This window comes from Emydura macquarii, unplaced genomic scaffold (assembly GCF_026122565.2).
Source record: "Emydura macquarii macquarii isolate MOO-44397 ecotype Brisbane River unplaced genomic scaffold, CSIRO-AGI_Emac_v2 contig_446, whole genome shotgun sequence".
Classification (NCBI taxonomy): Eukaryota; Metazoa; Chordata; order Testudines; family Chelidae; genus Emydura; species Emydura macquarii.
In genome coordinates this window covers 132,166-142,780 of record NW_027130583.1, presented here as the reverse complement: position 1 = coordinate 142,780, position 10,615 = coordinate 132,166, and positions in this window count along the sequence as shown.

Sequence of the window (10,615 nt, the reverse complement as noted above, 5' to 3'; positions counted from 1 at the left end):
GGGGAGGTCTAGGTTGGATATTAGGTAAAAAGTTTTCCCCAAGAGGGTGGTGAAGCACTGGAATGGTTACCCAGGGAGGTGGTGGAATCTCTGTCCTTAGAGGTTTTTAAGGCCCGGCTTGACAAAGCCCTGTCTGGGATGGTTTAGGTGGGGTTGGTCCTGCCTTGAGCAGAGGGTTGGACTAGTGACCTCCTGAGGTCCCTTTTAACCCTAATTTTCAATGGAGGGCCCTGACTAGCAAGTAGAAGGCCTGTGACTGACACAGGTGACCGCAGTTGGCTTTAAATCAAACAAAGAAAATCTGTCATAAAATGAGTCAACATGGCCTTCTCCAACCCACACACCACTGCTAAAGCCTATCTGAACCCAGGTGCAATGGGAAAACTGTTGGGCAGCAAGAAGGAGGGAGGAAAGGCCTTGGGGGAAAAAGGAGCTTGTACATTTTATCTGGACTTAGACTGGAAAGAAGGGTGAACTGTCTCCAGTTGTTTTTGTGGCTGAAGTCAGTCATTGGCAATGCCATCACTTGTTTGTTAAAGGGTATTAAGAGTAAACGCTTAAAGAATTTATTGCTAATACCTGCCTGACCACACTGGAGCACCCCTGGGGTTAGCCCATTTGTACATATCTTGCTCAAATGCTTATCAGCGTCTTGGTAGTGTCTGGCTGTAGTGAATTGCTTATTAGTTAGGCTTTTTATGCATGTTCAGAGCAATTAGATAAGTACCATTGGGCCTTTGGACTTAATAAAGGAATTTATGGTTAAATTAGTGTTCGGTGTTTTCCGTATCAACATTAATAATGTCAAATATTATTAATAATTCCACCAGACACTGAGACAGAGCACCAGTCTAGGGTCACCCAGGAAGCCTGTGGCGGAGATGGGAATGGAGTCCGTGCTGCTAGTCCACATATTATAACCATCAGACCATCCAAGACCCAAGGAAATAAATAGCACTGATCCGTACCTACGTACCATAGCACAGTGCTGGGACCTCCATAGAGCTAGAGATCAGGAGGCTGCAAACACATCCTAGCTCCCAGTAGCAGGACTCTCTTATACACCAGCCCTTCTTCCAAACTGCTATAGCAACTGGGCCTCAGCTCCCTTCCTAGGCAGAGCGTCCCAAGGCTGAACACCTAAAAGTGCTTTAAAATTGCCACGTCTCTTGAATTTTGGAGGTGGTGTGTCAATGCTAACAGCAGGCTGCCAGAGCGAGCAGGTGCAATTGCTGGTGGAGAACAGTAGAGAGAGCTTGCGCGGGGGAGAGGAGGAAAGCACCAGAAGAAGATGGAGGAATTCGTTTTGTATAAGGAGCCTATCACTTTTTATCAGGCTCAGTTGTGATCTGATCTACCAACCTCCACTTGGCTGGAAGCCACTGGGGAAGCAGCTGCCCTGGGGGCTCCCTAGTGTGATGCAATGCCAGGCTTGAGTAACGTGTTCACAGAAAGGCAGCACCGTTACATGACGGTTGTGAACAAATGTGCAACACAGGCGGGATGAGGTTTGCCAGAGAGTCGCCAGCTGCTTGAGCTGGTGTCACGCAAAATCCAGCCCTGAGTGATTCAATCCAAACACAAAACAGTGCCCGTGCCGCAGGCAGCCAGCGCAGGTAAGTAGAGACGCATGTAAAGGAACAACAGGTTGAATTACCTCCTGAGCCTGAGGGACCCCAGCAAGGAGGTGCCAGTAACTAGAAAGGAAACATCAGTGCAATACAGAGCAGTGCCGCTCCCCTGGGGCTGACCATTGCTACCATAGACCCTCACTGACTACACTGCGCACTCCCAAAGGCTCAAGAAAAGCCACTGGTAAAATGCCCCAACGTCCAGCAAGAGACAAGGGGGGGGAGGTGATATCTTTCATCGGACCAACCTCTGCTGATGAGAGAGAGAAGCTTTCCAGCTTGCACGGAGCTCTTCTTCAGGTCTGGAAAACTCAGGCTGTGTCTACACTACAGAAATGTATTGACATAAGCTATGTTGACATTAGCGGTGGCCGACATCCACACTGCTCTCCTTGGGTTGGTGGAGTGCGTCCTCACCAGGACCACTTCCACCGACCGCAGGGCAATGTGGGCTCCCTGTGGGCTGCCCCCTCTCATTCCAGCCGGGGTGCAGGGACTTCCAGGTTCCCAGGCCTGGAGCCAGCTGCAGGCCCCCCATGGCTTGCCTGTACCAGCTCACCAGGGCTGCAGCCTCCTGTACCCTGCTGCGAGCCCGGTGGCAGCCTCCCACACCCCGGCTGGAAACCCTGGGTTCCTTGGGCTTGCAGCCAGGCAGCAGCTGCCCATGACCAGCAGCCAGGAAGCCTCTGGGCTCCAGCCCTCCCCCACCTTACCTGTCAGTTTCACTGCTCTGAAGTTGAGAAGTGTGACAGCTCCTCCACCTCTCTAAAGGAACCCAGTATCTACACCAGGGCTGCTTGTCGACAAAACGGCTATGGCACAGTGTTTGTGCAAAACGGCTATGGCAGTGTGTGCACCGGGGCTGCTTTGTCGACAAAACGGCTATGGCAGTGTGTGCACCGGGGCTGCTTGTCGACAAAAGCTGACTTTTCTCAACAAAACTTCCTAGTGTAGACAAGGCCTAACTCCGTGTCACTGCTAAATACGAGGTGGAAGTTCAAAATCTTGTCTCTCTCCCTAACAGAAGTTGGTCAATACACACTATTCCCTCCTCATCTTGTCTCTCTACTATCCTGCCTACCATGGCTGGCAAAGCTCGTGCAGCTAAGTCCCACATGCAGCAACAACACCCTCCCGTCGGCCCCACTCATCAGCCTGACAGCCGTGACGATTACTGAAGCTTCCCCAAGGCCTGCTTCGCAGGTAACATTTAGTCTGTTTCCACTGGCTGAGCAGCACAGTAATGCTGCCTAATCTATGGGCCGGACAGAGTGTGTCCCACCCAGAGTGCAGTGGAGGAGTCTGAAGGATAGATGGATGGATGGACAGTTTGTGCCTCTGCTTAACACCACCGCAATGTTAGTGCAGAGGGGAGCTTCCCCAGCTCCCAGCACGATCTCCTGGGGAATAAGTGAGTGGAATGGAATAGCAGAATAGGTACGGCACAGGGTTGCGGGAGGGATGTTAACAAGCAGGTGGGAGGTGGAGGGGCAGCGCACCCGCTCAGTCTGGCTGGGAGCTAGACGCTCAGCAGATGGATAAGTCACATCCCAGCTCTGGATGCAAATTTCTTTGGTTTAACTGGAGCAAGAGATAAAAGTCTGAGCTGGTTTAATGGTTTAATCCCGATTCCTCCAGATCAGGGACATTTGGCATCCTTCCCCTGCAATCCGGGATACAGCTGATTGTCTCTCCTTATGGTTTGTAGCTGGTTGTCAGTGGCAGCATTCTGAGGTCCTGACGGCTGCAGATGGGAGCTGCTCCCCCACTCAGGAGTTCACACTGGAAACAGCCCTGCTCAGAGCCAGGTAAAAGCAAATCCCAGGACATTTAAATAACCACAGTCTCCTCCACTAATCTGTCGAAAGGCGTTCTTACCTGGGTCAGAACCGCTGCCCTCTCGTCGCTGGTCTGGGCCAGTACTTCAAAGCTCCTGCGCCTTTACACAGGAGAATCACCCAACTGGTTAACAAGACCAAAGAGATACTGACAAATGTGGCTGCTGGTTACTTCCAGACATTGCTCTGGGCTCACAGCTGTGTGGCCTGTCTGATCTGTGAGCCAGGCCTGGGCATTTCTGAGCCGTCTCCTGGCTGTCCAACGTCTGAGAGCAGAACTGCTCTTGCACAGCACCTCCAAGAACAGCTGGGAGGTGCACGTGGAGTGAAGCGGAGGAGTACAGCAGAAGCCCAAAATGGAGTCCAGGGTCACATGGGCAAGTCACATGTCCTTGCATGCTTTGATAAGTCATAGAAGCAGCTCTTGCCCCTGTTCTGGTTCAAACACCAGGAAGGCTCACCAGGTGGGGAGAGGCTTCTTCTTTGGTCTATTGTGCGAGCTAATGTCCGTTCATGGGCCATTAACTTGTATGGTCTGAGACCCGTCCGTGCCCAGGGTAGCCACCTAAGAATGCCAAGGTCAGGGCAGGCTGCCAAAGGAGAGCAGATTCTCCCAGTGCTGGTGGGTGACACTGAAGCTCGGCTTCCCAACCAGCCACAAACTGCTTCTGATTTTCCCACACTGGTTATCAAGAAGCCAGTCCACAAATGCCCACAGCCCCCTTTACTGCATTCCAGTTCCTGGCTCCCAATTAGCCACTGGGTCCAGTAAAGAGACCAGTTACTAGAACTCTCTGCTCTTTACTAAAAAGGTTCCCTCTGACCCCAAGGGTCCAGCACCAGATCAATATAAGTTTGGATCTTACCTAAAATCCCACGCTGGCAGCCAATCCTTCTAATAACTAAAACTAAAGGTTTATTGTAAACAGAAAGAAATAAACCATGAGAGAAATGTTAATGGGTCAAAGCAATGTAAAGACGAAAGTCCATATACATCAGGTTTCTGGAAGAATGTACAACCTTCCTAACAGTACCTGACATGGCCTATGTGTGTCTCACATGAATTAATATGATTTTGACATACTGATGTCAAACAATATAACCAATGCTGCAGCCCCTATCTGGGGTGTTGTCCAGGCAGCACAATTTGCCCCCTCCATACATCTACCCATTTCACACATTACACATGCATGACATGGTCCATTCACAATGGGCTGTCTAGCTTCACTGACATGGTCCATTCAGGTTTCAGCTTCACTGCAGGTTTCGCCTGGTGGGTGTTCCTCAGGTATGCAGCGGATATGCAGGATGCCAGTACATAGTCAATATTTATAAGTTCAGATACAAAATTATATCTGCTTATAAAGAGGATAATCACACTTAGCACATCATAAAACTTTTCCATGACACCTTACATGCCATACTTTGCAGAAGTTTTGTTGCATTGTATAACAGTGGTAGCAACAATGTTATGCCTGGGTCTATTTCAATCATACAACATCACACCTGCCAAATTAGGTCAGCACAAGGCAACTGATGTCATAAGAACACCCATGCTGGGTCAGACCAGTGGTCCAGCTAGCCCACTGTCCTGTCTCCGACAGTGGTCAGTGTCCAAGCTTCGGGGGCATGTACAGAACAGGTCAATTTTGGAGCGATCCACCCATCTTCCCCTCCCAGCATCTTTCAGTTGGAGGTTCAGGGTCACCTGGAGCATGGCGTTACACCCATGCCACTCTTGGCTAATAGCCATTGATGGACCTCGACCTCTGTCTATGATCCTTCTTTTTTGCCAACCTAACTTTATAGTGTAGACCAGGCTATGGACTCTGACATATGTTTTACTTCTCCATGCGGACCTGAATTCTCTCCAGTGCTGTATCCACATGACTACCAAATGCTGCCTTGTTCTGAAACGGTTGCCCTCCCTCGCTGCCGATACTCCACGGGCTGCATCATGTCACTGCCTAATGAAGAACAGCTTTGCTCAGACGCCTGAGAGAGGCTGAGTCACTGTTGAGAGCCATGGTGAGAACCTGGGTGCTGGAGCCCAATGCCTGGTTGTGGAGCCATCGAGGCCATGTGGCCTGCCCTTGGGGAAAGCTAAGCTCAGCGACTGACAAAATCTAAGGGTGCCCTACAAAGAGACTATATCAAACCTGTGGGGCATAGCACAGACCCCATGTGTCCAAAGCGGAACTTGTCACAGTGCTTTGCAAGTTGAGGAGACGTTTTACGTAGCTGGCCACACTCGTGAGGCTCAACTCCGTGGCATTTCTCCATTCGTCTCTTGGGATGCAATGCAGTGTCACTTGTGAATGCCACAGCCACGTCATTCCAAAATGCCAGGAACCTTCATCGATAGATTCATAGTTTCCAAGGCCAGAAGGGACCATTTGATCAAAATGATTAGGCAAGATTAGCTGGAGCAGAAGGGACCAGTCTGCAAAAGAGAAGAGTGATCATCTTGTCTGTTCTCGGCAGATGACAGAACAAGGAGCAACGGTCTCAAGTTGCAGGGGGAGGTCTAGGTTGGACATTAGCTAGGAGGGTGGTGAAGCATTGGAATGGGTTACCTAGCTCCATCCTTACAGGATTTTAAGGTCCAGAGATCATCTTGTCTGGCCTCCTGCCTAGCACAGGCCAGAGACCTGCCCAATATAATTCCTAGAGCAGAGCTGTTAGAAAAACATCCAATCTGGGTTTCAGAATTGTCACTGGTGGAGAAACCACCAGACCCTTGGTAAATTGTTGCAATGGTTATTTACTCTCACCATTAAAAACGCATGCTTTATTTCCAGCCTGAATATCTTTAGCTTCAAATTCCAGCCATTGGATCATGTCAGATTTTTCTCTGCTAGATGGAAGAGACCACTATTAAATATCTGTTCCCCATGTAGGTACTTGTAGACTATAATTGTCACCCCTTAACCTTCTCTTTGTAAAGCTAAATAGATCGAGCTCCTTGAGTCTCTCACTAGAAAGTGTGTTTTCCAATCCTTTAATCATTCTCATGGCTCTTCTCTGAGCCCTCTTCAACTTATCACCATCTTTCTTGAACTGTGGGCACCAGAACTGGACACAGGATTCCAGCAGGAGTCCCACCAGTGCCAAATATAGAGGTAAAATAACTCCTAAGACAACCTCTGTACAGCTCAAAAGCTTGTCAGTTTCACCAACAGAAGCTGGTCCAATAAAAGATATTACCTCACTCACCCCTCTCACACCTTGGGACCAACATGGCTACAACAGCACTGCAAACAACTCTCTACTCCTGCTGAAGGGTCCCAGGATCGCATTAGCTCTTCTGTCCACAGCCTCACACTGGTGTAGTGCCCCGTGTGTAGGGGAAGCTGCCAATGGGAGCAGTGCAAGCAGGGTGCTCAGGAACTGCCACAGAGTGTACATACAGAGTGTGTCTTTTTTGAAGGGAGAGATCAAAACCAGTCAAGTGTAAACGTACAATCTGGCAGGCCAAGACAGACTTCCAAGAGCAACTAGCTAAAGGACAAAAACTAACAGACTTGTTTTTTCTAAGTACATCATACGCCGGAAGCCTGCCAAACTGTCAGTGGGGACCCTGGATGATCAAAATGCTAAAGAAACACTCAAGAAAGACAAAGCCATTGTGGAGCAGCTAAACAAATTCTCTGCATGGATCTCCACTGCAGAGGCTGTGGGGGGAGAGCCCGACACCCAAACCATTCTTTGTAAGTGACAAACGTGAAGAATTCTCTCAGACTGAGATGTCAGTAGAGGAGGTTTTGGAACAAAGTGATAAATTAAACAGCAACAAGTCACCAGGCCCAGATGGTATCCACCCAAGAGTTCTGCAGGACCTCAAATGTAAAATTACAGAACGACTATCTGGTATGTAACCTATTACTTGAATCAGCCTCTGTACCAGATGACTGGAGGGTAGCTAATGTCATGCATATTTTTAAAAAGGCTCCAGAGGTGATCCTGGCAATTACAGGCTGGTAAATCTACCTTCAGTACCAGGCAAATTGGCTGAAACTATAGTAAAGATCAGACTGATCAGACGCACAGCTGTGACGCAGGCAGGGCAGGTGCCAGCTCATGCCAAGGACCCCCATCTCTCAGCTGGACACTGACATACGGCACTGGGATCTGTCTGGCTCACTTGTGGGTTAATAGCGATAAAACAGGTCTTAGAATTAGAAGGAAGCATTTAGTGTTTGGATTCGTGAATGCTTGTGAGTTGCTGCCTACATTAATCTCCCCTGTAATATCCATGTTCCATATTGTGACGTAATATTTGAGCAGTTGTACTGGGAGCCTCTGGGAATCGCCCTACAGCAGAGCGACATTAATTAGCCTGAAGAGCTGCTCTTCGACAGAAATTGTTATGCCCCTCCCAAGAGAGCAGACCCATCCACACCAGAGGGGCTAGGGTTGGACCTTACATCTGGAAACTCCTACATCTGGATTGAGAAATGGTTAATAAACGGACTAAAGACTGACTGTTGTTCTGCTCTCCTCCCACAGGAGATGAGTCATGCAGGTGGACTCCTCCCAGCAGCTGAAAGCACATGGCAGGAGGGGGGAAAAGCCTAGTTCCTTTGGTTTGGGATTATCTCTGTGCTGCTTGGACTCTGGGGGTCAAAGTGTTTCTGAGCATAAGCAAGAGATTCCCAGCGCTTAGCCTGGGTTAGCCCTAAAGGACATAGCGCACTTGCTAGTTACAGCAGCCTTTGTCACCTTTTGAAACCTGAATGTAACTCATTTGTGTGTCTTTGTTCACTTGCTTTTACCTTTATAGAATCATAGAGTTGGAAGGGACCTCAGGAGGTCATCTAGTCCAACCCCCTGCTCAAAGCAGGACTAACCTCAGCTATATCATCCCAACCAGGGCTTTGTCAAGCCTCAGCTTAAAAACCTCTATAGATGGAGATTCCACCACCTCCCTAGGTAACCCATTCCAGTGCTTCACCACCCTCCTAGTGAAAAACTTTTTCCTAATATCTAACCTAGATCTCCCCCACTGCAACTTGAGATCGTTGTTCCTTGTTCTGTCATCTGCCACCACTGAGAACAGCCTAGCTCCATCCTCCCTGGAACCCCCTTTCAGGTAGTTAAAGGCTGCTATCAAATCCCCTCTCATTCTTCTCTTTTGCAGACTAAACAAGCCCAGTTCCCTCAGCCTCTCAAGTCCTGTGCTCCAGCCCCCTCATCATTTTTGTTGCCCTCCGCTGGACTCTCTCCACCTTCTCCACATCCTTTTTGTAGTGGGGGGCCCAAAACTGGACACAATACTCCAAATGCGGCCTCACCAGTGCCAAGTAGAGGGGATTAATCACTTCCCGTGACCTGCTGGCAATGCTCCTACTAATGCAGCCCAATATGCTATTAGCCTTCTTGGCAACCAGGGCACACTGCTGACTCATATCCAGCTTCTTGTCCACTGTTACCCCCAGGTCCTTTTCTGCAGAACTGCGATTGTTCTAGACCCACATTTAAATATTTTACAAGGATTTGGAGGTGATGGCTGCTGATAAAGTTTGCAGATGACAAAGACTGGTAGCATGGTAAATCACAATAAAGAAAACCAAGCTGATAGCACTCTAGAGGGATTGCGTGGTAAGCTGGGCCGAGTCACACAAAATGAGCAGTAGGACAGCCAAACACAAAGGCATCCATCTAGAAACAGACTTGGGGACATCTCCTGAAAATCAGAGACTTGGACTGGGATTTAGGAGTCAGAGCGGGCAAGCACCTGAACATGAAGGCCCCATACAATCCCGGGCTGTGTAAACATAGGTGTTGGGAGGTGATTTTACCTCTGTACACAGCATTGGGGAAACCTGGCCAGGACCCCAGGGGTGGAAAGTGCTGGTGTCCACGTGTAAAAATACATGGGAAAATTGGAGAGGTGCAGAAGAGAGCCACAAAACTGTTTGAGGGTTTGAAAAAAATGCCTTAGTTTTACCCAAAAAAGGCTCCAGAGACAACTTGATTAGGGTTCACACGCTCCTCCCAGGGCGAGAACACCGGGCATGGCCGGACATTTTAGCCTGGCAAAGAAACACATAAGAACCAAGGACTCCAAATGAAAGACAGCCATAACCTTGCACTTCATTGTTAACTGGAATGTCACAGTGATTCTCCTTCTCCCAGCCGGCCTGGTGCCTCTCTGGAGGCTGCGCTAGCCACACCTCAGTGACTGTGCTCAATCCAGGTAACTGGCCGGCTCTGGCCTGGGTCATACAGGAGGTCAGATGAGAGGATCCAGTAGCATTAAAATCTATGAACTGTTCTTCCCAAAACCCAGCCCCTGCTGCCTGCCACAGCCTCAAAGATTCTCCCCCCTTTGGAGACCTCTTCTCCTGCCACCCGCTGCCAGGATTCCCCCAGCTAGCATGGAGAACCCCGTCTCCTCTCACTCTGCTCCACGGGGGATCCCCCGCAGGTCTCTTTCCTCTTTAGCCTTGTCTCAGAGCATCAGGTGGGAACATGCTGCCAGCTGACACCAGACCACCCCAAAGGGGGAGAGCACAGGCTCCCTCTTACAGCGTGCCCCACCCCAGCCTGCCCTCATGGGATGCCTCAGCACCTGGCCAAGAGCACCTGGGATAGATGACAAGGCAAGTCCCTTAACGAGCCAGCCCAGCCTGTGTCGGGGAGGAGCGGCCTTTGGGCGGGGCCTAGGCCCTGGCTCACTTTGCCAGGCTCTCCCTGAGGCTGCAGCTTTACGCAGGACCTGGCAGCTGCCCAGGCTGGTCGGGGCACCTGGGCCAGACTCGAGGCCCTGCTCTAGGGCAGCTCCAAGGGGAGGAACCTTTCCAGAGCATGAAAAGTTCCAGAGGGGTCGCCGTGTTCGTCTGTGTACAACAAAACAACCGGAGTTCTGCAGCACCTTAAAGACCAACACCTTTAATTTCTGCCTGCATCAGCTTTCCTGGGCTGCAGAAATTAAATGTGTTAGTCGTTAACGTGCTCCAGGACTCTCCTTGTTTTTTGTAGAGCACGACGGGAATTGGGTTGTCTCTGGTGTCTCCTTTATTTGACTGTCGCCCCCTCCTCACACGACAGCCTGTCACATGCACACACACTGACACCCCTCGCACCGACAGTCTGTCACATGCAGACACCCCTCGCACCGACAGCCCCTCACAAGCAGACACA